The sequence below is a fragment of the Rattus norvegicus genome, chromosome 1 (assembly GCF_036323735.1).
Source record: "Rattus norvegicus strain BN/NHsdMcwi chromosome 1, GRCr8, whole genome shotgun sequence".
Taxonomy (NCBI): domain Eukaryota; kingdom Metazoa; phylum Chordata; class Mammalia; order Rodentia; family Muridae; genus Rattus; species Rattus norvegicus.
The window spans coordinates 245645937-245673797 of record NC_086019.1 but is presented as its reverse complement, the minus strand read 5'-3'; the positions used below and the strand labels follow the sequence as shown (position 1 = coordinate 245673797).

General features: G+C 45.7%; 1 protein-coding gene across 2 annotated transcripts in view; it reads right to left on the bottom strand.

The window, feature by feature from the left end:
* The window catches only part of Plce1 (phospholipase C, epsilon 1), a 309112-nt gene extending 291169 nt beyond the window's left edge, over positions 1 to 17943 (bottom strand). The window contains exon 1 of one of the 2 annotated variants that reach the window (XM_039108292.2): positions 17792 to 17943. The gene's annotated coding sequence lies outside the window, so the exon portion shown is untranslated. 2 annotated transcript variants of the gene reach the window in all.
* Positions 17944 to 27861: the final 9918 nt, after the last annotated feature.

Here is a 27861-nt window from a genome sequence, read left to right as displayed (position 1 = left end):
CCAGGCGTACCAGCCCAGGGACGGCCCCACCCTCCAGGGCTAGGTCCTCCCCAATCAATCACTAATCCAGAAAAATGTGTTACAGTCAGATGATATCAAGGCATTTTCTCACTTTCAGATGAGTCTAGCCTGGGTCAACTAGACAAGAAACGAGTCAGCAGGGGTTGGGGATTTAGCTCAGTGGTAGAGCGCTTGCCTAGGAAGCGCAAGGCCCTGGGTTTGGTCCCCAGCTCTGGAAAAAAAAAAAAAGAACCAAAAAAAAGAAATGAGTCAGCATACAAGGCAAGCATTCTCCCAGCTCTCTGAGCCTCATCTCGAGGATATACTGTCACACTCTAAAACATATGCAAACCGAGGAGCATTATAAGCTCATTGATAGCAAAAAACACAACTTCATGAAAGCCAAAAGTATATCTTTATGTGCATGTGTGCAAGCCCGTATAAATACATAGAGAACTCCTTAAGGATACCCACCAAAAGGCAGCACAGTAGCCACACTTGAGAAGGAAACCAGGATTTGTTTACAAATTAATGGAGACTGTTACGATATCTATCATATTTATGTTCTTTATGAATGAGGAAACATCCACATACTGTTCTACGATTAAAAGTAAACCAAGGGATCTATATTTTTAAGCCTGAAATTCTTGTAGGAGCTGTCTCTCCTGTAGAGCCTGGTTTTAATAGACCGGGGAAGGCAGTAGAACTATTTCCTACTTCAGCAAGCACTTGTTTATTCTTTTTATCTCGAGTTAAGGCCAACAATGTTAATGATTGCAAATAACAGAGCCACTCCTGCACCAGCCCATCCACTCCCACCTACAGCTTCACCTCTCACCTCCGTGGATGACTCCCCAGTGTCTCTTTCCAGAAACAGCCTCTCCCTCGCACCGCAGTCCTGGCTTCCCAACTTCCTGCCCAGCAGAGCCAGCCCCAGCACAAAGCCAGATTCCTCCCTCCTCTCAGGGATTCTGCTCTCCCACCTAACCTCTTCATCTGGGATAACTGGCACCTTTCCCCCAGGAATCCAGAAAAGCCTCTGCAGTCATCACATTCACACACACCCATTCTCTGTCCGTGTCCACACACCCCAACACTTTCCTAGTTGTCACTCTCTGATTCTTTTCTGAAAGACCTTTCTCACAGTTAACCACATTCTGTTGCGACCCCACCCCACTACATAATTCTTTTTGCACCAGACCAGGGCTTCCCAAGCACTTCCACCCATGAGGCTTTTGTACCTAAGAAAATTTCACATGATCGAAGGTATATATGTATATCAAGCCGGTATACTTATCAAACAGGTATGCAAAATAATCTCTGGTACACATTCGATTTTACCGTTTAGTAAAGGTGAAACCAAATTTGCCTACTAATGAGATGGGTGTTCATATTTATTTTTACAGAAAGAATTCAACATTAGCCAAGTATTGGATATTGCAGGGCACAGAGCATTTTCAACACTTTGCAGAGTTAACTGGTGCTTTGATTTTATAGCTGTTAATGCTGAGAATTGTGCTACACACACATACACATACACATACACTCATACACACACACTCTCACACACGATCATATCCATGCACACATTCACACATGCACACATTAACACACACACATATCCACACACATACTAACATATATACACATATTAACATATATACATACTCACACACATACATAGTCACACACATGCACACACACTAACACATGGATGCATACACTCACACACACACATACAGACTCACACACACAAATATATATATATATACAAATATATATATACATATATATGTGTATATATGCAGTAAAAACCTTGTGATCTATAAAGTTTTGAGCTATACCTGAGCTGATAGAGTTGATTGGTGGTATCCTGTGCGGTGTACAAGTACTGTGTGTGTAGGCCTAAGACTATGGTGAGGTAGGTTATGCAATGCGACACGGTGAGAGTTGCCAGAAACACCTTGGATTGATTATTAATTTGATTTTGAATTAAATTGTTGTGGTGGAGTGTTCAGCAACCTTTTATTGTGGCCAACTTTTTTGTTATTCCTAATCTCAGTTATGTGACCCCATGTGAGGTCATGACTCACAGTTTAAGAAACCACGGGCAAGGGGTTGGGGATTTAGCTCAGCAGTAGAGCACTTGCCTAGCAAGTGCAAGGCCCTGGGTTCGGTCCCCAGCTCCGAAAAAAAGAAAAAAAAGAAAAAAAACTGCTAAGAAGCCACGGGCAAGACGAACTACCTTCAAGTGCTTCTTGCTCTTGGCTGCTTCAATACACTAACTGAATATCTTACTGGACAAAAGACCAGAGTTCCAGCCTACCGAGATCATTCTACCACCTTATTTACTAGCTATCTCTCAGCTTAAGACACATTGGGGAAATCAGATTTATGCCTCGCCCAAGTATTTGATACAAATGGTACAGTGGGCCAATAACAAGACTCTGGATACAGGCAACCTGGAAGCATTTCACTAGAATAAAGAAAACTACAAAATAAAAATAGTAGCCATAATAATATGGTTCGATGCTATGGTGGTTACAAGAGAAATGTCTTCCACAGGCTGAGCATTTGAACGCTCAGTTCCCAGCAGGTTCTCATGCTGTTTGGGAAGACTACAGAACCTTTAAGGTAGACCCTTGCTGAAGGATGTCCTTCAGTGAGGATGGGCTTTGTGGATTTAGAGCCTGGCTCACGTCCTGCTCTCTCTCTGTTTCCCGAACATGGATGAGGCTCTCTCTCCTTCCTGGTTGCCAGGCTAGCTCCTGCTCTGGCTGTCACTGACTTTCCCACCACAGACCGCATCCCCTGGAGACCATAAGCTAATGACCCCTTCCTACTCAAAGTTGCTTTTTGTCAGGGGATTCTATCTTAGCAACAGAAAAATACCTAACACAGATCCCAGTTTCTACCTTACAGCAAGCCATAGCAAGAGGTAACGTTACCCCAGGTTTAGCTACTTTGAGACAGAGGTTGAAAACAAGTTTCGGGGGTATTAAGCAGTTGGGTTTTCATATAAACCAATCTTACAACTTCAAACCTGTGGTTTCGGGGGTTTTGTTTTGTTGTTTTGCTTTTCATGCCATATAGCTGGACCTTTCACAAATTCCTGTATTCACAAAGATCAAGCACATATGCCCTAAGCTGTACTGATGGATTTCCATACCCCAAGGTGTTCTTACCTTATAACAATAAACCATATTGCATTAAACGCTACAGTAAGTTTCACACACTGTATTTCACTCAGTCTCAATACAACCTTGAATGCTGGATATTACACCCATTCTACTGAATCATCGAGGGATGCATAGCAATTAAAACTATCTTGATGGAGTTGGGGATTTAGCTCAGTGGTAGAGTGCTTGCCTAGGAAGCGCAAGGCCCTGGGTTCGGTCCCCAGCTCCGAAAAAAAGAAAAGAAAAAAAAACTATCTTGATTTGTAAACTGGTTATTATCTCGAAATACTTTTTTAAATAGTTTCACAAGGTCAGTAAATGGCAAAGCTGGATCTGATCTAGGCCTGCCTGGCTTAAGAGATATTTCGGTCGGAGGTAGAATATGCAGGCCTCTCCACTTGCATAATTAAGAGAGCATTTTTTTGAGGTCCTTTGTTTCCAGTTCTGTCTGGGGTGAGTGCTGGAGAAAACAGGGATGAACATCCAACAAGAGCCCAGCCTATCTTTACTGAGTAGCTAGTCGATAGAAAAAGACAAGAGTCAAGATGGAAAGCAGTGGAGTGTGGTGAGAGATCCCGGGCAGGGGAATCTCAGTGTTAAGGTCTTAGTGGGAGTGAAGGTCCAGCTTCAACAATCAAGTTGGTAAAGGCAACGGTTCCTACAGAGGAGAATACAGGAGAAACGGCTCTGGGAAAAGATAGAGTTCAATTTCGGATGCAAGAGAGATGCCTCGAGCACAGCTTGATTGGCAGCTCTGGAGCTCAGGAAGGAGGCAGGGGCTGCAGATGTTTTTGGAATCATCATGTAAGGTAAAACGCAGCTTGAGAAGGTGAGGAATGCTGACACATTTGGAGAGTGAAAAAGAAAAGCTACCCTTCCCATATGGCCAACTAATACTCCCAGACCTTCCAAGAACTGGTCCCTTATCTATCCCACAGGCAGATGACCATTTCATCAAGTCAGAGGCAGCCTCCTCTCCACCCCATGTTCTGCATCAGAAAAACCCAGGACAGGGATCCCGTTCTATCCTCATTCATTTAACACCAAGCTCTAACTAAGATGTTCAGACTAGACATTGGAATTTTCAGCTATTTGTACCCCGATTCCCTACCTGAGTGTAAGGGGACTGAAGGCAACTCCTAGATATAGAACTATACATTCCAAAAACATCCTCATTTCAGAAACAGTCAAAATCCTTGTCTTAGTCGCTGTTCTGTTGCTGTGAAGAGACACCATAGCCAAGGAAACTCAAAGAAAGCATTTAGGTTCAGAAGTTTAGTCCATTGTCATCATGGTAGGACATGGCAGCAATCCTGGCACTGGAGCTGAGGGCTGCATTTTGATCCAGAGAGAGAGAGAGAGAGAGAGAGAGAGAGAGAGAGAGAGAGACACCCTGGGCCTGGTGGTGTGGGCTTTTAAAACCTCAAAGTCTACTCCCAATGACATACTCCCATCCCACCAACAAGGCTACACTTCCTAATCCTTCTAATCTTTTCAAATAGTTCCACTCCCTAGTGAATAAACATTCAAATATATGAACTCACAGGGGCCATCCAAACCATGACAGTACTCTATCGCAAGGAGTCAGAAAGCAATAATACTTCAGTAATGAAGTATTTATGAGAACTAGTTACTCCACATGAACCTGCATGACTTCCTCATACCATAGCATCTGAAAACCTGGGCGTTCTCCCAAGCTGTCCCTTGAGCCTCTGTGCGAAAGAGAACTGGTCACAAGGTGAGCAGTTCCCTCTCCTTGCACAGTCTACTTTTTATGCATTGGAAAAAGCTGTTCAGTTCCAGCAGCCATTACCTCCATAATCCTTCAGACTGAAAAGAAACGTCTACAGAAGGGAAAACTTAGAATCGAAGTGCTTTACAAAAGGAAGTGGTAACAGAAATGTCTTTCCCATGACTCCAGTCACAGAGATTCAGTCAAGCCCCTTTGGAAAAACATTATCAACTTGGGCTGGAGAGATGGCTCAGCAGTTAAGAGCACTGACTGCTCTTCTAGAGGTCCTGAATTCAATTCCCAGCAACCACATGGTGGCTTGTAACCATCTGTAATGGGATCTAATGCCCTCTTCTGGTGTGTCTGAAGACAGCTACAGTGTACTCACATACAGAAAATAAAACTCTTAGAAAATTTACAATGCTCTCTTTCCATAAGCAAAAAATATCTGAAATCCTGAGAAAGAGAAAGACACCCCCATATCTTATTTCATAAGAAATTGCCATGTCCTCTCTAGCATTTTCAACTGACTCAGGTCAGCTTTTGGGGGCAACAGATGTGAGGGTCTTACTTATCTATAGCCCATCTAGTACTTGACACAGAGTAGGGACTCAAAATGAATACATAAGTATGGAATGGATGAGAATATTTCCTCATTCTAGTTTTTAAAAATAAGAACTAGAAGTCAGGCAGTGGTGACTCGAGCCTTTAGTACCAGCACCCAGGAGGTAGAAGCAGGTAGATCTCTGAATTCAAGGCCAGCCTGGTCAACAAAGTGAGTTCCAGAACAGTCACATTTGAGAAACCCCCAGCCTCAAAAAAAGAAGGAGGGAAAGGAAGAGGAGGAGGAGGAGGAAGAGGAGGAAGAGGAGGAAGGGGAGAAGTATAAGACAAGAAGGAGGGGGAAGGAGGAAGAGGAGGAGGAGGAAGAGGAGGAAGAGGAGGAAGGGGAGAAGTATAAGACAAGAAGGAGGGGGAAGGAGGAAGAGGAAGAGGAAAAGGAGGGAGCTTGGTTGGTACCCTTATTTTTAAAAAGTGTCATACACATGGCAAGAGCATGTGAAGATGAGAAGGTGGCAGAGATAAGGGGCGACCAGCCCACTCCTTACAGGTTATATTCAGAGCATTTAGAAAGACTCAGGGAGCAGCCAAGTGTTAGGGTCTTTTCTCAGATCTACATTTTCATCTCACAGGAAGGCAAATTTAGAGATTACCCTTGCTTAGCCAAAACTTCTAAAAAAAAAAAAAAAAAGAGCCCTACAAGCCCCAGTGAACCAAGCCACAGTGGGAGCCTCAGGCTCCCACCTGCCTCCCTCAGAAGCAGAGGCCCCAGCTGAAGCTGCCACAGTTTCAGCAAAGCACCAGGGATCTCCTGGAATTCAATCTATGCGCACTCAGGAGCCCTGTGCTAATTTTAATCCTGACCTGTAGTGAGCATGGCTCTATTAGAGCTATTTTTATTTAACTCCAAAGGAAAATCTAAACAGGCTCTAGATTAATATCTCTGTATTGGAGACATAGTGCATCAACGAAATAGTGATAAACAGCCTTAACTACATAGCTGAGCATTTGTTAACAAGACGGAACACAGAAGTAGGCCAAGTGTATAAATGGATAAGTCATCTGAAGGCATTTGATTAAATTCAATAAGCTTTCACTTAAAAAGTCTGGAATATGAAATTACTTTCTTAAGGAACTTTAAACTATTTTAAGCCAAAAGCCAATGTCATTCTGATTAGTAAATATAAAAGACATTTTCCTCAAGCTCAGGACTAACACAAAGAGGCCCATTGTTTTTGCCCTCAGATACTGATACACTGAAATCTCTATTAAAAAGAAATAATAATGTGGGGATGACAATTCTTTACCTACAAGACTGAAGCCAGTCACTACAAAATTAAGTTGATTAAATAAAAGATACTAACCTATTTTGAGACGGCATAAAATTTGTAGAGGGACATGTTGGGTATATACAGGGACATATATACCTGTATATATGCATATAGGGATGTGGGGGTGCATAAGGATGCATTGGGGATGTGGAGAGACATGCTGGGAATGTAGAAGGACTTAGAAAAGGAAAATGAAAAAGAACGTCAAATTTCATTGATCCCCTTCATGAAAATCTCAAAACTAAAGAAAAATAAAAATTAGAGTTGAAAACTACTAATACATTTCAAAAGTATAAGTAAGAAAGATGTCATCTCCCTGAGTCATCTCTCCAGCTCTGTATCCATACATTAGTATTCGCCCATAGGGCCACACCAGCGGGGTGATTGCGATCTGTGTGATACTGATGGATGATGATAAAGTAAAGATGTACACCACAGCATGCAGCGGCATTAGCCCAACGAGAAAAAGTAGCACTAAAGAAAGCCATATGCTGAATGTCGGTAATGTTAGTGTAGAATTATAGGTGCCTTTTCAATTCTTTTCTTTATTGTACTTCTATTTCCCAGGTTTGCCAGCTTTTAAACTTAAGATATTCGATAATCAAAAGAATGCTTTTTGGAAATGAGAAACCCAGAAATATCCCCGCTAAAAACATGGCCAGGGTGGGAAGAGATTGAAGGAGGGAAAGAAACAGAAAGAGGACCAAAGACACAGAGCAAAGAGCATCATTAAGTAATTAAGTCAATTAATTAAGTCAGTCAATTAAGTGATTAAGAAAAGCAAAGTGGTAATAGGATAGAGAAAACGTCCTCCATCGTTACTAGAGAAGTGCACTTTCAAAATTATAAAGTGCCAAGTTTTGACAAGGGTTAAAAATACGAGAGAATCCCACAAACTGGAATCTGTTGCCGAAACATCACTTGGAAAGGCCACAGTTATACAGTAGGAACAGAGCTGCAATTGATACCTTTAATATTTCTTTGGATATGGGGGGTCTCGGCACGTTGTCCAGGTTGGCTGCAAACTCCTGGGTTTGAGCAGCCTTCCTCCCATGAGCCCTTGAGCACCTAGAACAACAGGCCTGAGTCCTATGCTTGGTGGTGACAGATTGGGGGAAGCACATTTGATGACACCTACTGAGAGCCTCTTTTAAAGTACCTTTTAAACTGTTAATTTTACCACTAGGACTCTGTACACTAAAGAGGGTATTAGAAGCTAAGCATGGTGGTATGCACCTCATAGTCTGGAATGCTGAGCAGGAGGATTGTTTAAGCCCAGGAGTATGGGGCAGCCTGGGCTACTTAGGAAGATAAATACTAAAATGGAAAATAATAATAATAAAAATTGTGAGGGGAAAGTGAGGGAGGAGCATATGCAAGGCCCTGGCTCACTCTCCCAGAAGGAAGGAGAGAGGGAGGGAGGGAAGGAGGGAGGGAGGGAGGGGGGGAAGAGGCAAAGAGAAAAAGGGAGAACAAAACTAGAGATGTGTCATGTGCATGTTATCCCAGAGCTGGGGAGAGAGAGACAAGCAGATCCCTGCCACTGGCTGGCCAGCCAGCCTAGCTGACTGAGTGAGCTTCAGGTTCAGTAAGAGACCCTGTCTCAAAAGTAAGGAGGATAGCTCTTTAGAAGCGCACAGGGCGTCTAGAAATAAGCACACTCCCTTGTCCCCTGTAACTAATTTGATCTGGGTTTGCCCGGCTGGGATTCGAACAGTCTTCACCTGTTGCCAGTCGTCCTGTGACTCTACATTGGAGAATCCCAGGCATTCTCAGTCAGCTCTGGGCGGTCAGAAAACAGAGATCCAAGAGGTGTCGCTGGAGAACACACAAGAATGCCACGCTGCTGCTGCTGCTGCTGCTGCTGCTGCTGCTGCTGCTGCTGCTGCTGCTGCTGCTGCTGCTGCTGCTGCTGCTGCTGTGTGAACCTCCAGAAATGCATCACTGGAAAGCTTCTTGCACCTATACAGCGAGCATTCCATACAGATTCTGGAAGTTCTTGTCTTCTTCACACTGACTTAAACACCCTGTCTATCATGGTACCAGGGCTCGAACCCAGGGCCTCGTGCATACTAGTCATAGCGCCCTGTCCGTAAGCTGTCTCCTCAGCCCTGAGATTCAAAACACAATGGAGCATATTTCTGTTCCAACTACTTCTAGTTTTACTAATCTCTGCCACTGTGAATTTTCAAATCATTTCCAAGCCACAACTGGAAGAAAAATCTCAAGCCCTGTAAACCAGGCATTCAGGAACCAACCCAGCTTGCTGAGCAGAGGATCAGCTCAGACCCCAGAGGCTAACAAAGAACCCGGGCTCTGCCCCGACATCTGAATTCATCCTGCCTTTGTGGGTGAAGAAGTGGAGACAAAATTACATGCCAAGAGTCTTTAACTTCCGTGAATATTATCCACCTCCCAGAGATTGACGAAGAGGCTGGCAGGAACCCTGCAGGACTTCCCGAAAGCATTTCCCTGGTGAAAAGATGTTCAACGATGAAGTCTTTCTTGTTTTGCAGAACAGCAAATGAATGGACACTTTCTTTAGAATCGACAGTGTTTGAAGCAACTCTGGTGATACCCAAATTAAAGCACATTATATGATATTTTAATCCCAGGCGTGTAGAGCGTGCACTGGGGTCACATGTGTTTTTTTTTTCCCCAAATGATTTTCTTTCCACTCCCTGGATTTTCCATACTCAGTAATATTATATAGTTTAAACTTACAATGAAGTCATCAAAACAGAGTACCTCCTTGCCGCTGCCTCTTTTAATTCTGAATAAAGGACCCACACTGTTTAAATATTACCATGTAGCTAGCTGCTCCTTCCAAGAAACAAAAATACACAATTGCCAGCTGACTCGTGGATGTGGGTGCACTCACAGACAGCCCCTCTAAAAGAGGCCTTTCACGGTTACTGTGAGTGGTGGGTGGCGAAGGTTATGGACACAGCAGTCTTGCCCCGAGCAGAGCGAGAGATCTTAGGCACACTGATAATGAACTGGGTGACACTAACAGGTCAGCCTGTCTCTTAGCCCTGTGAAGACTGGCTACTCTGCTTTCTTTCCCCACAAACTTGACTCTTACCCTAGTGCTCCTGACCTCAGTGAAGGGATACTGCCATCAGGGGTTGCAGGGGGTTGGGGGGAAGGACACTTGTAAGCCTTTGCACCTTAAAGCTAGAGGGCAGAGTTTATATCATATTCCAAATTTAGAGCAGAAGCTGGAGGAGGGGGAGGTTGAAAACATCATCCTATACTGCATACCCCAGGCCCGACAACTGGCTGGCTGGAGGGGTTCGGAGGAAGGTCTGCAATCTCTACAAAGAACAGCTGCCATGCCTCTGGGCAGAAGACCATGAGATCTCAAAGACCTCAGGTAGGTCCAGCTACAGAGCCCCTAGGAATAGCCCAGTTTCACTGCTGTGAAGAGAAAAAGTTAAATTCTTTTCCTGCCATACTACTGGGTCTACAAAGGCACATGCTAGCTAATAAGTGCTGAATTCTTACTTTATTTTGGATGGTGTTCTCAATACTTTACGTAAATTATCCCGTTCAATTTCACAACCTGTGTCCTAAGTATCACCCTCCACCATGTACATGTGGGCATTTCAGCCACATGTTTTGAAGGAGGCCACCCCAAGTATTAGCAGTGGAGCCAGGATATAAATTTCCTGTCTGAGCAATTTGCCTCTAGAACCCAAATGTATAAAGTGGAATAAGGAAAAAACAAGAATTACATTTCTTTCACATGTAAATCTCAGGATTAAAGACCAGACACATTGGGCTGGAGAGATGGCTTAGTGGCTAAGAGCACCGATGGCTCTTCCAGAGTCCTGAGTTCAAATCCCAGCAACCACATGGTGGCTCACAACCATCTGTAATGAGATCTGATGCCCTCTTCTGGTGTGTCTGAGGACAGCTACAGTGTACTCACATACATACAATAAATCTTTTTTTAAAAAAATCAAACATATCGTATCTTTACTTAGGATACAATCTCTCTCTCTCTCTCTCTCTCTCTCTCTCTCACACACACACACACACACACACACACACACACACACACACTCACACACACACACACATTTCTCCTTTCATGAAAAATATAAGGCAGAGCCCAACTTGTAAAGCAAGTAAACCAAGGGCCACACAAGAGACACAGAATGAAAGAAAGGTTGAGGTCCCCACAGCCAGTATCTCCCTCACCAGACTGAGGTTCCAAACTCCTGGGACACTGTTAAAATAGACAAACAACAATAACAACAACCCTGGTCCAGACAATTATCTCCCAGAATTAAGATGCTTGAGAGTCAAAAGAAGCTTGGCATAACACCAACAATCACCAACAAAATCAAAAGAAAAGACAAAAATACTCCTAAGAGACCCTGATCCCCACCCTGACACTAAACAGCTCCAGTCTGAGGAGCAGAGGGGCCAAGGGAGGTGGAATTCCAGGCTGGAGGGAGAATCCAGAATAGGCAAATCCAATAAACAGACAGAGGTGGGCCAGCAGAGGCTGCAGGGGCGCCAGGGCCTGTGGTGAGGGGGAAGGTTAGGCAGAGACAGAGGTAGGAGAAGGGGTGCATGCCTCTACTCACCCAGCCTGTTCCTCAGGCTGCAACTGTCAAGCACAGTGACAGAATGACAAGAACTTAACAGGGCTTCAAAAATCAGTGTCTGAAGGGAAAACAAAAAAACCAGCTTCATGGCCCTTCTCACGAAATCAAACACTGCCTCTCCCTCACACACAGAGGCACGACATCCACAAGGGAAGGCCTAGGCTCGGCAGAAGTCCCTGCTTTGGGAACCATGGGCTCCCAGTGAAGAGCACCAAGAGACTTGGTCCCTCTACACAGCGGTACCTGCAATCTGCTGTGGGACCCTGGGCAAGACACTTAACCTCTTCGTGCCTCCTATTTCCGTCTGTTCCATTTTATCTTCTGCGTTGCAGTCTGGTTCCTAGGCTGCTGTGATAAATGACTTCACGTTGACTGTTTAAATAATGCAGTTATTACTGTAAAGCCCCGGAGGTCGGAAGTCTCTGATGGGCTGGCTTCAAGGCTGGTTCCTTCAGCAGGTTCTAGGGAAGAATTCATTTTCTTGCCTTTTCTCCACCCTTCAGACTGGGATCAAACTTCAAGCCCCACACAAGCTTCGACAGTATTTTACCTGTTCCCTGACTGCACCCTTGACCTCTTTTTACATTACGCAAAACACCTCTCTATATAAATAGTGGCCCTCCATCTTCCTTTTATAGGGGTACTGTGATTGGACTCAACCCTCACAGAAATCCAGAATCATGTCTTACTTTAAACACATCTGCAGGGTCCACTTGGTCGTGTAAAGTGGCATATCCACAGGTTCCAGAGACTCACCCTAGAGCGTCCTTGACCTCCACGTAGACCTGCCAAACCTCGGGTCTACAGACTTTCACAGCCAAGAAAGCATAATGCTCGCAGCTAACTTGCTAGATAGTAAATGTGAGGCCCTCTGCAAAGTGCTTTGGGTGAATCATTTCCTCGGTGCAACCCTGAGAAAGTATTTTTATCACCTTACAAAACAACTGTTTGGCCAGGGTTATAGGACTGGCTGGCAGCAAGATTTAAGTACCCAAGTATGCCTGAGTCCGAAGTCCCTGCCTGTGATCAAAGGGGTGTCTGACCGGATCCTCTCAGCCATGATAATTAGTAGGAAGAAGTCGAAAAGAACACCAGGGGACTTCAAGAGTTATTCCCCGGCTAGAGATGGGTTCCTGTTGAGTCCTAGGAACGAGAAAAGCACAGAGAGCAGAGCACTGGGAACATATCCTCATAAGCAAAAGAAAGGATATGCCTACCATAAAGTCAAAACGAACTACCTAGAACTGAGATTTCAGGGGCATACGGAGGTATAAGGAGTTCATTCCTATCTCTAGCTAGAATTACCCCGCCCCTCCATCTGACCTTAAAGAAAGAATTCACATGAATTCCTGGAGAGATTTCCTATTGAGCCAGGTGGTTCTGGACCCTGTGAAACAGGCTGAAAAGCCTGGGAACCCTGGTGGGCCAACCAAAATGGTCCTGTCATCATGGAGCTTGCTTTACACGAAGACTAAGCCATGCCCTCCACCACGACAGTTATTGACACGCAAACCCCCAAGTACCACAGGATTCAACACAGTCCGGTGGGGTTTCTGCTATCTGCAATAAATGACCTCTCTTCTTTTCAGTTCCCGTATAGCCAACGGCTACAATTCAAGGACAGACAGAGAGAAGGGGCAAACCACACGATTGCTATGCATGCCTGACGGGGTGGGCTTGAGTAGTCAAGGCTTTTGAACCTCACCCACCGAACAAGTTAACTACAGCCTTATCTGAAACTCCCCAGTGAGCGGAATTAACGATATTAAGCTTCGCCCAGTCGCACGTATGGATCATGAGCTCAAAGTTAGGTGCAGGACGGCACAGAGGTCAAGGGAATGGATTCTGGAGACAGCCTGCTTTGATTCCGTCTAGGCTGTGACTCAATACACATTCATCTTCTGTTACCTCTATTTTTCCATCTTCAGAATGGACTTAATAATAGGGGTCCGTGCTCCTCATTAGAAACTGAGAAACTAGCCACCATGTAGAAGTCCTTTTGATGGTGTCCACAGTGGTTCTCAGCCTTCCTAATGCTGCCACCCTTTAATTCAGATCTTCAGGTTGTGGTGACCCCCCAACCGTAAAATTATTTTTGTTGCTACTTCATAACTATAATCCTGTTACTGTTATAAATAGTAATGTAAATATTTTGGGAGGCAGGGTTTTTCCAAAGGGGCTGAGACCCACTGACATAGGCGAACATATGCCCAATATTACATAGCCCCATTGTCCATTATTTCTGAAGTTGTTACTAGCTAAGGGAAGGAGAGACTATTGCAAGGTCACATGAGGCTGGACCAAGTTTTGTTGCCAAACATTAGTCCGTGGAAGGATGCAGGTAAGGGGTCAGGTCTCTAGCACTTCTGCCCTACGTCATAAGGATGAGGTAAGCTAACAGGTGAAGCGCTTGGCACACTGTCCAGCGTTGTTTCCGTCGACACAGACAGGGGATTATAAATGGGAAACTTTAACTTCACAGTTAAATTTCATTTGCAAATCGGTTCCCTTTGGAGATTAACTCCGAGGAAACAATTCTCCAGGACAGGCATTTCCGAGATGATGGCAGTGCCCTGGATAGCCACATGTAGTATCCAAGCACTTAGATGCGGTTAACTTCATTTATTTTTAACTCATTTAAATGCAACCATCTGGGCCTAGTGGCTACCATATTGACAATACAGCCATGGAGAGCTAAGCTCCCAATCTGGCCCATGAAAACCTACTTAAGCCATAACCCAACTGAATTAATATTGAATTAACAAGCCTGAGTTCTTCATCCAGGAAGCCCAGGGGATAAGGAAAAGCCTTAACTTCCTTGCCAGACCCCACAGCTGGTAGGCTTTGATGTGTCCTTCCTCTTTTTCCGTTTCCCATCCCATCAATCCAGAGCTCCCATCTTCTCCACCCGAGGCTCATGAAGCTACACGCTCTTCTATGACCCATCCACATCTTCCATCACTTGTCAAGTAGCTCCCAAGGAAAGTGTAAGAGCGGGATAGAAGCACGGAAGCAGTTGTCCTGTGCAGGCTGCTTGTGAAAGGCAGGGGCTGCCAACACACACACACACACACACACACACACACACACACACACACACACACACCCCTACAGAACAGCCATGCTTTGTGAAAATGTCCCCTCTACTTACAAAACCTCCCCCTGTGCCCAGACCCTTTCAATCTTCCTTTGTCCATTTCAAAGTTTGTAACAAACTGCACACACCAGACAAGTGCCACCCAGTATACGACGAAAGATCAAAGAAACTTGTGACTGCGAAAAAGAAAAGAAGACCGACCACCTTCGTCAGACTCTAGCTTCACCCCACCGGTTCAAGTACAAATTTTTTATTCGAAGGTCAAACTGGAACACATCCAGGAGCTTGTCTTGCTAGAAGGAGCGGAAAAGAATGTGCCTACAGCTTAACCTCACCTTTTACCTGGTCTGGAGCCAAAGGTGACCAGGAGGCACTCCTAAGCAGAAAGCAAATTTCTCCTAGGGGCTGTGAGTGAAGGATGTACGGGTGGTGAATGTTTCCCTAAATCCTCGTGGTTACATTGATTCCTCTAAAAGAGAGCTTTACTTTGTACAAACCAGAGTCTTAGCGTTTAATGCCTGCCCACAATTATTTCTAGAGAGCCTTCAAGGTGTAAGGATCGGGCCAGGAAAGGCTCAGCAAATACCACGGGTGAGGAAAACGTGCTATCTACATAAATCGCACAGACCCATTGGGGTAAGTAAGAGGCTATGGTAATCAAAGCAGAGGGAGGATGCTCGCAGTTTCAGGCTAAGCCAACAAACTGGAGACTGAACACTGTTTAGCATCTAGAACCATCACTGGGGAGGCTGGTCGAAACCAACGAGGAAGAAGAAAACATATTCTATAGCAGTGGTTTTCAACCTTCTTAATGCCGCAACTCTTTATTCAATGCAGTTCCTCATGCCGGGATGACTCCCAACCATAAAATTACTTTTGTTGCTAATTCATAACTGTAATTTTGCTACTGCTGTGGATTGTGTGGTAAAGCTCTGTGTTTTCTGATGGTATTAGGCATCCCTATGAAAAGATCCCTCTGGTTGTGAACCACAGGTTGAGAACCTTTGTTCTAGAGCATATTGTCAAGCATGGTTCAGAAAAACCACAGTTCTGTATAGTAACTGAGGAGGGATGGTGAGCTCCTCCTGCACTGACAACTAGGAAGCTATACTGACATCCAGAGAACCACCTGCCACCCCTTCCCAAGACTGGCTTTTAACTATTGCTTCTGGGTTCACGTTCCTGACTTTAGCTGTGCTATTCTGTGCCCTTAGCATCACCCTGCCCCCACAGGGGGCGTCTACAAAAGAGTTAAGAAAACCCACTAATGCTGATGAAATTCTGAACTTTGTACAAAAAAGTTTTCGGCGAAGTCGACTCTAGTTACTAAAGAGCTTATTTTTTTAATGCACTGAATTATTGAATAATGAATAGTCCCTATACAAATTGATTTAGTCAATTGAACCAAATGTGCCATGACTTAAATGTAAGGGGGGGTACATATTTACCCTGTGCACGTAACACGGGCCATGGCCAAAGAATTGTGAATCTGTGTTATTTAGAAAGACTTTAGAGAAAAAGCATAGCCGTTCTCGAAATCACCAGTCAGAGTGAAACAGGTCCAGTGCTGTATTTCCTAGGATTCCACAGATAAATCTCTCCGGAAACAATGTCTGAGAACTTTCCTTGAAATGCGTTGCTGAGAAAGGGACTTCTACTTTGCTTTGTGCTGGGCCACTTCCACACCACACACACACACACACACACACACACACACACACACACACACACACACACACACACACACAGCATGAAATGGTGAGCCGAGGCCAGGGTAACCGGGTGACCTCCAGCCTAGCATTCCCCAAGGGATGACTGCCCCGGCTGTCCCCTGGGAGGCGGGAGCCGCTGACTGGGCCACCAGGTACACGAACTCAGGCTGCCGCCCGGGAGCGACTCCAACCCGGAGAGCACCCAGCCCAGCTCTCCGGATCTGCGGTCCTCAGTGACCAAGAGACAGAGTCGCAGGCTCACCTTAGATCTCCAGCCAGACGTGCGGCGGGACCAGAGTGCCGCGTCCCTGGGGACCTGGTCCACGCGCGTGCGTCCCCAGAGCCGTGGAGAGTCCCAGTTACAGAGTGTCAGCCGCACAGCCGATTCCCAGGAGCGAACAGAAGCCGGGCAGAGCACAGCGGGGCGCGCAGCCGCCGTCCACTGCTCTAGCCCGCCGCCCCCGCCGCCAGCCCGCGCTCCGGGCTCAGCCCGCGCGTCCCTCGCCCCAGCAGTGCGCGCTGCCCGGAGCCGAGCGGAGCGGGGCGGCGCGGGCCCCCGCCCTGGGCCGGGCTTTCCCAGAACTCGCCCGCGGGGTGAGAGGCCGCGAGCGCCACCGCGGGCCGCCCGGCGACTAGGGGAGCGGCTAGTGCCTGGCCCGCCCCCCGACTCGGCTGGATGGGGCCCGCCCCCACCACCCTGCCTCCCCACCCTAGCAGTCCGGACGACCCCCGCCAGACACCCGGGCCAAGGAGCCCAAGAGCCAGTCGGTCTCAGGTCCAGGAGGGAACCGTCTCCAGCTGCGACAGATCACCTTGCTCCGGGAGAGCCGGAATTCTGCACACCTCGGGTGCAAGAGGTCCTCTCTCACTGCCTCCCCTCCTGCTGACCATCCCTGGGTGACAGACCGGGAAACTGAGGACCGAGGTTACTAAGTGACTTTAACAAAGTTACTCTAGTAGGAATCAGCAACGAGACTCCCACCACTCGCATTCTTCCATTCATTTCCGAGTACTTGTAGAATGCTATCTATCATTGTGCCCAAGACACTTCTTTTGCTATGTGTGACTACTCATGCCTGTGATCTCTTACAAAACTAAACCGTGCCTGTTTGGTCTTTCCGAAGCAAGTCTGGAGATTTTCACAGCTGCTAGAAACTGCCGGCTTTGCCTAGAGCGTCCTTGGCTACTGGCAAAAGTTTTATGCCCTATCTGCAGTTAGGAGAGCCAGAGACCTGGAGAAAAATCAAACCTCCTCCCGTTTGCCCAAACCTGTGCCTTCTCCTTTTTTACCTGGCTGTCTTACAGATACCCGTAGGCCTGATGCCCTCTCCCACATTCAACCAGAACCAATTCTTTCCGGCCCACGTCTCAAGTCTGCATTTTCCTTGGACCAAATCAACCCTCCACGCCACAGCCATAGTCGTTCTCCTCCACAACTTTAATTAATGCAGAAATCTTCAGTATCTCCATACTAACCATCTTGTGTGAAGGCCACCATGCCCTAGCCAGTATGAGCCATACAACAGGGTGTGTCCAGCTCCCATCCTCCCGGAACTCTACCTGTAACTTCGCTGGATCACGGAGGTCTCCCACAGGCTCTGTCTGCTCTTGCTGGGTTTAGGTAGCTTCTTAAATGAGATCTCCCCTCCTTGGAGCCTCTAGCACAGGAGAGACTGGAGCAAGAATGCATAAGACAGCCAAAGAATTCTGCCCGTAAGAAAAATCTGCCAGCCCTATCCTTACACTGTTTTGCTGTTTTCTCACCACTAGGGTTTTAATGAAAACTAATGTTTCTGCTTCCCACAAAAGCTGGTTCAGGAAGGGCTTAGCAGAAGGCCTTGGGGGAGATTTTTTGTTCGTTAAGTGTCAGGTTTTTAGTTTTAGACCACCAATAAATAAATGGTCATTTACCCCAACCATAGACTTGGGCAAGTAAGTGGAGAGGTCAACAAGTACCTTCCTGGTAGGATGGGGCTTTTATTTAACATATGGCATTCCTCTGGGATTTGTGTAGTTCATTTAGTGGATCTAGCCATCCAGATATCATCATCACCTGGTACCCCAAACTTGTGGTCAGTTGTTCTTTTTTTAAAATCTGATCTGGGAATCAAATTGCTGCAAAGCTGGTGGCCATAAAGGCAGTAAACACCGAGCCCTCCAGCTGAGCCAGTGCACTGTTGAGATCGAAGACAAACGGGGGGTCCCATAAGTAGAAAGCTGATGACCACCCAAGTATGGTGGCCTGCAGGCTCCGCCCCGATACGAAGGGTGCCTTTCCCAACCCCTTGCAAAGAGAGTATCCAGATCAATGTTCCCTGCTCACTCCCTCCATAAATGCCACTGGAGGGAGCCTAGTCCCTGAGGCTGCCTCACCGCATTGGAATGTCTGAGCTAACAGGACTTCCAGAGGGTTCATTGCTCCCTCTGAACAGCGCTGCCCAGACTTTCTGGAGATTTTGATTCACTCCGCAACCTCGCCAACTCTTGCATACAAGGTGCCTTTTTTTTTTTTTTTTTTTTTTTTTTACACCCTGCCCTCTGTTCAGTCAAACATGCAGACCATCTCAGGGGCACAATGGCTCCATTCAAGGCTTTTTCAGAAGCGCAGCATATAACCTCTGCGCTGTGGGTTGCTGCCAGCCATTATCTGCAGGAAGAAAGACTGTCAGATAAAGCGCCTGAGAATCGGAGAAGCGCTGGACAACTTCCATGGAAAATTCAGTTCAGAGAAGCAAGACCGCGTCTCGGTACAGAGGACCATTCTGCCGAGTAAACAACAACAGCTTCCAGGAAGGGCACCATGGAAATTGTATCTTCACGGAGAGCATCAGTGTTGGAGACTGAAGAAGAAAGCGGGACATCATAGACCACTTAATGGAAATGGACTTAAGTGGGAGTCCTTAAGATTATGAATTTAGGTTGTAAAAAAAAAAAATCACTTCCCAGCAAGATACCCTACACCCTCTACTATGCATACAACGATTTAAAAAAAAAGGTGGGCGCTCCGTCACATTCAACAAGCCAGCCATGGGCTAACCTGCTCTTAAACAAATCCTGAAGCTGGGGGGTTGAGTGGTCAGTACAGACTACTACAGTGATTTATGTTAAGCAGCTGGGGGGCAGTGTGTCTACCGACATCTGAGACCCTGGAAGGCTGCGAAAGGACTGAAGAAGGTACGGCCTTGCTTTATGAGGCGACATTTCCTCCCCCCCCCCCTCCCCGGGAGTCACTCACTGCGTAGATGACAGACAGACCTTCCCAGTCTGCAAGACAGATCAGACATGCAGAGAGCCGGAACCAGGCATCCCAGAGTGGCCTCACTCACTCGTGAGGTCTGATGCAGTCAAACAGGTCCAGTTTCTTCGCTGATTTTTTTTTCCCAACTGGAACCTGATTTACAATCAATCCCATTCTTCAGTGGGTCTGCATTTGATAAAATAAAGGAATTAGGAAACAATAGTATTTCAGTCAACACTGAAGAGGAACTAATGCATGCCCAAGGAATTATTTAAATAGAAGATAAAAGGCCCCAACTGGGTTGGGGTGTGTGTGTGTGTGTGTGTGTGTGTGTGTGTGTGTGTGTGTGTGTGTTTCTGTTTGTTTGTTTGTTTTAAGATTAATGAACAAGAAACTCCTTCATGAATGCCTGCATGTCACTTTGGCTAGCATTCCTAGCAACCCCGTCATTAATATTTACCATCTTAAGCACAGCCTGCTCTCCACCACTCCTCCCAGATAGTAATCACGAGGTAATAGCAACCACGCAGTGCTCACCACTGTGACAATCTCCTATGTCTTCACTCATGGATCAATCCTGAGGCTCTCTCCAGGCTTTTGCTTGGTTAATGTTTATTTAAATAATAGTTTTTGCACGTATTGTTTCCTCCTCGGTGTGTTTACTCCGGGTGTCGGGATGAGGGCAGTTCACAGAGCACTCGGCAAAGCTCGCACCTTCCGTGAGGACATTCTGGCGGGAACAGATCTAAGTCAGCGCAGACGCAGCATAGCGGAAGGTGCAAACGCCCTCCTCTGCCTGTACATACTGCCTACCTCTTCCTGGTTTGCAGACATGCAATCTGAGTTGAGCACGGTTTAGAAAAGAAGGAACAACTCATCTCCCTTTCTCATTCTGTCCCCCTCTCCCTTTCTCCCTCCTCACTCCTTATAAAGGATGGGGCAGACTGGAGAGATTGCTTAGCATGCCTACTACTCTTACTGAGGACCCAAATCCAGACAGACAGCTCACGGCCAGTTTATGACCAGTTCCAAGGGATCTGACATCCTCTTCTGGCCTCTTCAGGCACTAACAGACATGTGACATATATTCACATGCACACACACACACACACACACATGTTTACATGCTCATACACACATGCACAAAGCATACACACATGCAGAAGCACAATGAAAAGAAAAGAAAACAAATCCTAAAAGAGATAGAGACAGAGAGAGAGAGAGAGAGAGAGAGAGAGAGAAACAAAACTCCCCAGGACTTGATAGGTTAAAAAATATTAGCAGAAATTTAAGTGCTAGAACAGAAAGACAATAAAAATAACAGCAGACTACAAACAAACAAACAAACAAACAAACAAAAAAGGTTGGCTATAGCTAATGCAATATTGGCAGTAACCCATTATGTTCTACTGATGTTATTTACCAGAAAAGAATAACGGTTTACAGTGGGTTATCCAAGCATCCAGTAGGAGAATCTAACTATAGAGCAAGACAAACAGACAGGGCGGAAATATGACATGCAAAACAGCTAAAACGAAGTAGAAAACTGAAAACCAAAACCTAGAATTTTTAAAGCCAACTATTAGTAAGACTAGGTTTTTTTTAAAATATGTAAACAAAATGGAGAAATAATCATACTGCCTATATTTATCAGATGATTACGTAAGGCCAGCTACAGTTCTAAGTACGCAGCTGGAATTCGCTCATTTGACTCCCACAACAGACGTATGAAATAAACACTACAGCGATATCCATTTAAGTGAGAAGGAACTGGGGCACGGGAGAGTGGAGCCGTTTGCCTCGTTCATAAATACCTATAAAAGAAAGCAGGTAGTTTGACCGTAAGGTTTCTATCTTCACCGTTAGTCTAAAGGGGGTGGCCATAGTGACTTACAGCAGAGAGGAAGACACCAGCTGGCGGTGGTGAGCCACGAAGACATAGGCTCATTTTCTTTAAAGAAGTAGAATGGGAGGTTTGATGTGTGGCTTCAGTTTTTGCCTTTTTAAACACATTTACTTACTAATAGGAAGCATAAGTCCTTCAACTTTTATCTTCTTCAAGGTTATTTTGATAATGCCTTGCGCTTACATGTAAATTTAAAAATTAATTTGTGCAAACAAAAGAGAAGGGAGCTGGCATTTTGATAGGGACTGCGTTGAGCCTGTAGACCCATCTGAATCCATTTGTATCTAAAAATGAAGGAGTGGGGAAATTGTTTTCAAAAGATTTAAAAGCCATAGTCTGGGACACAGCTCAGTGGTAAAAGTGCTTGCTCAGCACATTGAAGGCCCTCGGTTTGAACCCAACCAATAAACAAATAAATTTCTCCTCATTACCCTTTACCACCTCAGACATAACTCAGACAGAACCACTCGGGTGTCTCCCAGGGTTGTCTCCGTGTCTCATAGTTGATGCCCTATTAATCACCTGACACTTTGCATGCACCTTGACACTACCATCTGCCACTGTATGTTGAAGATTGTCCCCATGCCTGCATCTAGAGTGCCATGCTTTACTCTGTGGCCATGCTGTTACTTGCCCTTCCAGTTTTCTGACAATGGAAATCAAGTTTCCTTCCAATCTTATTACCAAAAAAGAAAAGAAAAAAAATGTGATAATCGGCCCTGGGCATACATATCATTTCATCTCCAGATGAATAGTATTCCTATATCGGAAAGTGCTAGAAGTCCCGGCTACAGTGTCAAAAGGCTTCAGACGTTTTAAATTTAAAGGCTGATGCCAAATTGACCATGATAGAGGTTGTACTCGTTGATGTTTCCTCTGGCGATGTATGTGAGTCCTTGTTTTCCCTCCCCTTGGCCAACAAAGTCCTTTTCAAACTTCTCCAGGCTATTCCAACAGGGGCTGTTGGCATTCCCTGCTGGGTGTGTCATTTACCTTGGCATCCTGCCTCCTTTGTGGGAGGGAGAGTAGCTGGCCAGGACGCCCTCGCTAGAGATCTTTCCACACCTGTTTAATCTTCACCGAGTTCGGCTTCTTTTCTCGATGTATTTAAGGGCTCTGTGAGGCCTGTTTTCTTTCATCTTTTAGATGATGTGATCATTTTCATGAGTGTTTAAAGCCTGTCTCTTCTAACAAGAATCAAGCTGACTTCGGCAGCAAGCAGGTAACGATACAGAAATTCTAAAACTTCTAGAAAGAAGTTTTACTTAAACTAGTAAAACTAGTGTTACTGTGGTCTCAGGGTGGAAACTGAGTTTATGTTAGAGGTTTTTAAAAAAAAAAGAGTAGGCAAATTTGCTTCTAATCATGTTATGGTCTAAATCTGAAATGTTCCCCTACAGGCTCATGTTTAAGGCTGTGTTTTCCAGGTTGTAACATTATTTGAATGGGGTGCAGAATCTCTGGAAGGGGGGAACTGGCTGGCAGGAGGAAGGCTAGACTCCTGGCTCTGCTCTTCAGTCACGATACCCTCCTGCTTCCTGGCCATGTGATCATCTGTCCTCTTCCTCCTCCTCTTCCTCCTCCTCTTCCTCCTCCTCCTTCTCTTCCTCCTCCTCTTCCTCCTCCTCTTCCTCCTCCTCTTCCTCCTCCTCCTTCTCTTCCTCCTCCTCTTCCTCCTCCTCTTCCTCCTCCTCTTCCTCCTCTTCCTCCTCCTCTTCCTCCTCCTCTTCCTCCTCCTCTTCCTCTTCCTCCTCCTCTTCCTCCTCCTCTTCCTCCTCCTCTTCCTCCTCTTCCTCCTCTTCCTCCTCTTCCTCCTCTTCCTCCTCTTCCTCCTCTTCCTCCTCTTCTTCTCCTTCCTCCTCTTCCTCCTCCTCTTCCTCCTTTTCCTCCTCCTCTTCCTCTTCTTCCTCTTTCTCCTCTTCCCCCTCCTCCTCCTCTTCTTCTTCCTCCTCTTTCTCCTCTTCCCCCTCCTCCTCCTCTTCTTCTTCCTCCTCTTCCTCCTCCTCTTCCTCCTCTTCCTCCTCTTCTTCCTCTTCCTCCTCCTCCTCTTCTTCTTCTTCCTCCTCTTCCTCCTCCTCTTCCTCCTCTTCCTCCTCCTCTTCCTCCTCTTTTTTCTCTTCTTCCTCCTCTTTTTTCTCTTCCTCCTCCTCCTCCTTCCCCTTCTCCTCCCCCTCATTTCTCCACTGTCATGGACAGGGGAGCTGTTCCTCTCTGCCTTCCGTGTCACATGACACACCGAAAATCTCAGAAATCCTGAACCGAAACAAACTTTGGCGCCCTTAATTTATTTCTATTATATTGTCTGGTCACAGAAACTCAAAAATAATGAACACACCAGGTAACCTGCACAACCACAGGAAAAAGAAAAACCAAATGAACCACGTCAGTTAACAAAGAAAACCCAGAGTGGGAAACAAAAGCTGCAGCGTGCCTAAGAAATGTCATTACTATTCCCCAGAGAGTATCTCTGAACCAGAAAAATAGAAGGTAGGAAATTATATAAATGGATGGGTGGGTGGATGAAAGCATGCTGGCTCCTGTTTTATATTCCAGAAACAAATAAATGAGATCCACTCTCTACCTTGCCCATGGGGTAGCTTTTGATACAAACTACTTGGCATAAAACAAAAAAACAAAAAAACAAAAAACAAACAAAAAAAAAAAAAACAGGTCAAGACTCTGAGAGCAAATGTCAAGATGAGAAGATTTGACGGTTCATACCTTGTTGATGGGTCTCAACTGGCATAACCACACAAAGAGCGATTAGGCAATACCCAGTCTTGTTGAAGATAATCTTACAGTGCAGAATCAGGTTCACTTCTATGTCTATCTACCAGAAGAATTTTTAGAATTCTAGAAATTTCTAGAGGAATTTCAAATATGCGTAATGAGATACACCACGAGTTCTTTGCAGTTTGTTTAGAAATTTCCCAAACAAAATCGACAGACTGCAACATACCTGAATGTCCACTTACTGGAGGTAGATTAATATAGCTGCTTTTGCTTAATCGTGAGATAAAGTGCTATGCAATGTTTGAGCGCCACTCCCTTCTTATAATGAAGTGGAACCTGAATTCGTGCCTGGGCCATAGGTCTCTAGAGCCCACAGTCTGTCGTTCAGGCTGCCATTCAAGCTCTCCCCACCTTCTCGCACCTCTCTAGCTATTATAAATTACAGTCCACCAAGCAAAACCAAAACACAACAACAAACCTACCATCTTCGTGCCTGCTTGTGAGAGACCATGAATGGGCCTGTTGACTGTTGATGTCCCCTCAGTCAGGAGGAGGGAGAGAGGGATCATTAGAGCCTCCCTCACCTGAGATATGAGCAGCCTCTTTCTATTCAACCACACACACACACACACACACACACACACACACACACACACACCTATCTAATCTACCTGGGAGTTGCTAAAATATATAAACCCAGAAGAGTTAACTGAAGAGAAACCACCTGTGGAGCTTGTTGTCCTCCATGCTGGGCTGAGAGGCTCTCTGGTGGTATCTGCTTTGGAGTCACTCTCGCCTCTCCTTACCTATGCTCTGTCAGAAAGTCAGCTAAACTCATAGGCTCTGCAAGTTGGACTCTGGTGCAATTACACTTTGCTTTGTCTTTGGAGCCTTAAAGAAGGAGGTGGATATGTGTTTGACTCCCCCAAGAAGGAACTCCTCCAAACCATCATTATGTTCCATTTATTCCCCAAGCTAAGAATGTTCTTAGTGACTATGAAGTTTTGGGTCAATACTACTTGTGACCTGCCATGTTCACTGGCTAAGCAACTTCCAAAACCTCACCATGCCATCTTTCACACGAGCCACACCACCACACCTTTTTCCCTCTGTGATTTTCGATAATATTCAAACAGCGTTGTAAAGCACACGCTTATTCTGCAGTCTCCTTGGTGAAAGTTCGATAGCTTTAGAACTCTAAGGTTCTTATGGTGTTAGTGAATAAATCCATGCTAAAGAAACAAGCATGGCGGCCAGTCGTAGTCGTCGTTATTTACTGTGCCCCAAGCCCTACCCATTATCTACCTGAGCCAATGATTCATGGAATTAAAGGCTGAGACTTACAGTAGGGAGTTTGTCCAAGTCCAAGTTTACACAGCTAGTAAGTAGAAGACGTACGTTTCTAAATCGGGATTATTGGCTGTGCAATGGTGTGGCTGTGACTGACATCTGTCAGTCCAGCAATCACCAGGGTTGATTCAGCTGGTCTGGCTGGGAAGGTGCCCCCTTCTCTCCCACAGAGATGTGTGCATCTTTCCTGATGTGTGTGCTTTCCCCAAGGCTGCTCTCTGTACAAGAAGACTGTCTTTGTACAAAATCTTCTAATATCTGTGCCCTACTAGTAGAACCTCCAAGCAAGCTCTCAATGCTGGGATGTGTTTTCCTAGCACTGCAGATAGAGCCTCTAACCTACCTGTCCCCCATCCCCGTTACAAAGTTCATCTGAACAACCTGTCTTTCAGATATGGCGTTTATCTGATTTCACTAAACAATTCTGAATTCTTAGTTTCAAGCTCACAAAAGGGAAACTCAGCAACTGGGGGGGGGGGCTGTTTATACACGTGGTGCCTGATGGAGTCATTTCTTCTGAAATAAACTCGGGGTGGGAGGTGTAGAGAGGGGAGTGAGTCATGAAGCCCTGGAGATGGGATAGAAAATGATAACTACTGAAAGATCCAAAGTCATCACTGTAAAAGTGGATCCGATAGCCAAACCCAACGGTAAGGACCCAGGGGTGGGAGGATGAATAAAAATGAGGAAAGGGCAGCTTACATGTGGGTGGTCCTCGCTTGTGCTTAGGAACACAGATTCTAAGGCCTTTGATCGTGGCTGCGTGTCTTAGTTAGGGTTTTACTGCTGTGAACAGACACCATGACCAAGACAACTCTTGCAAAGTGGCTGACTTACCAGTTCAGTTCATCATCATCAAGGTGGGAGCATGGTAGCATCCACGTAGGCATGATGCAGAAGGAGCTGAGAGTTCTACATCATCATTTGAAGGCCACTAGAAGACTGGCTTCCAAGCAGCTAGGATGAGGGTAATAAAGCCCACATCCACAGTGACACACCTACTCCAACAAGGCCATACTCTTAATAGTGCCACTCCATGGGCCAAGCATACAAGCCATCACACTGTGCCTCTCCTGTGCCTGGGGAATTACTAGACACATTTTTAAGCAGAGCAGCTTATGCTAAACAGAGGTTACTGTGGCGCATGTGGGCAATACTGCAGGAGTCTACCTCTGAGAAGGGACCCTGGCATTTCCATTACACTGGGTTGCCATAGGGACTCAGATGACCTTTCCAATCCTGCCCTCCAACTATGAACACTTAGGAGAGATCCTTGCCAGATAAGTGAAGTTTTAACTTCACTCCTAGAGTTAGACCAAAGTGAGCAGTAGAGAGCAAAGAACTGAAGTAACGCCATCAATCCAAGCTCTTGGGAGGCAGAGGCAGGCAGATCTCTAAGTTTGAACCCAGCCTGGTCTGCATAGTAAGTTCCAGGCTGGCTAGGGTCACACAGTGACTCTGTCTTGAAAAACAAAAAAGAAAAAAAATTAAGGCTAATTCAAGTACGTCCTTAGTGTGAGTCTGTTTTGTGAGAGTCTTTTAACAACTCTCTTGCCCTCACCTTAACCTTGACCAGAAGGCTGATAAGGGAGCTCTACCCGTGCATGATGGGTTCATCACTTCCAGGAGCTTGACATGAGTATTACTTAAGGTGCCATTACTCAGATCTCAGCCATAGAATTTGAGGCCTTTTCTTATATTCCGATCCCTCAGTAGCTGTACTGAAGCATTATATATGCCAAACACTATCTTAGCTCAGGAAGTCTAGACACGGAAAAGTAAAGCCCAGGCAGGAAGTAGCAGAATCAATGTTGAGTTCAGAAAATCCCTCCCTAGAGTTAATGACGACAGTGTTCTGTCTCCGAAGGCCCAGCCACCTTCTGAGCTCCCTGTCCTGATTGTGGCATCCGAGTTAAGCTATTTCACATCTCGCTAGGCTCTTCAGACTTGGGCTTACACTGGAACATGCCAGTGTGGCCTCTGCTTAACCACACACTCCTGAGGCAGGCCAAGCTTCGGAGTGGTTTGGGGTCAACTGAACACATTAAATTATTAACCCTAGGAAGGAAGGGACGGAGGGGGAGAGAGAGGGAGAAGGAGAGAGGAGAGGGAAGGAGAGAGAGAGGTGGGCCAGCCTTTGACCATAGTGATCCACAAGGAAACAATTCTTGAGATCTAGCTGGACCTGTTCCTGCAGCCTTTACTCGGTATTGAAAAGCATTGCTTTTATAAGTGGGACTGTGAGTCATGCTTCTCCTGTTTTTATTGAGTACACGGAAGCAACAGTTAATGCAATTTGGTCCAAACTCCAAGCATAATTCCACTGCTGGAAGAGCAGTCAGGCTCAGATTTATTAGAAACCAGAGGAGGCTCTGCCATAGTTCATTAACGATTTTCATTTTT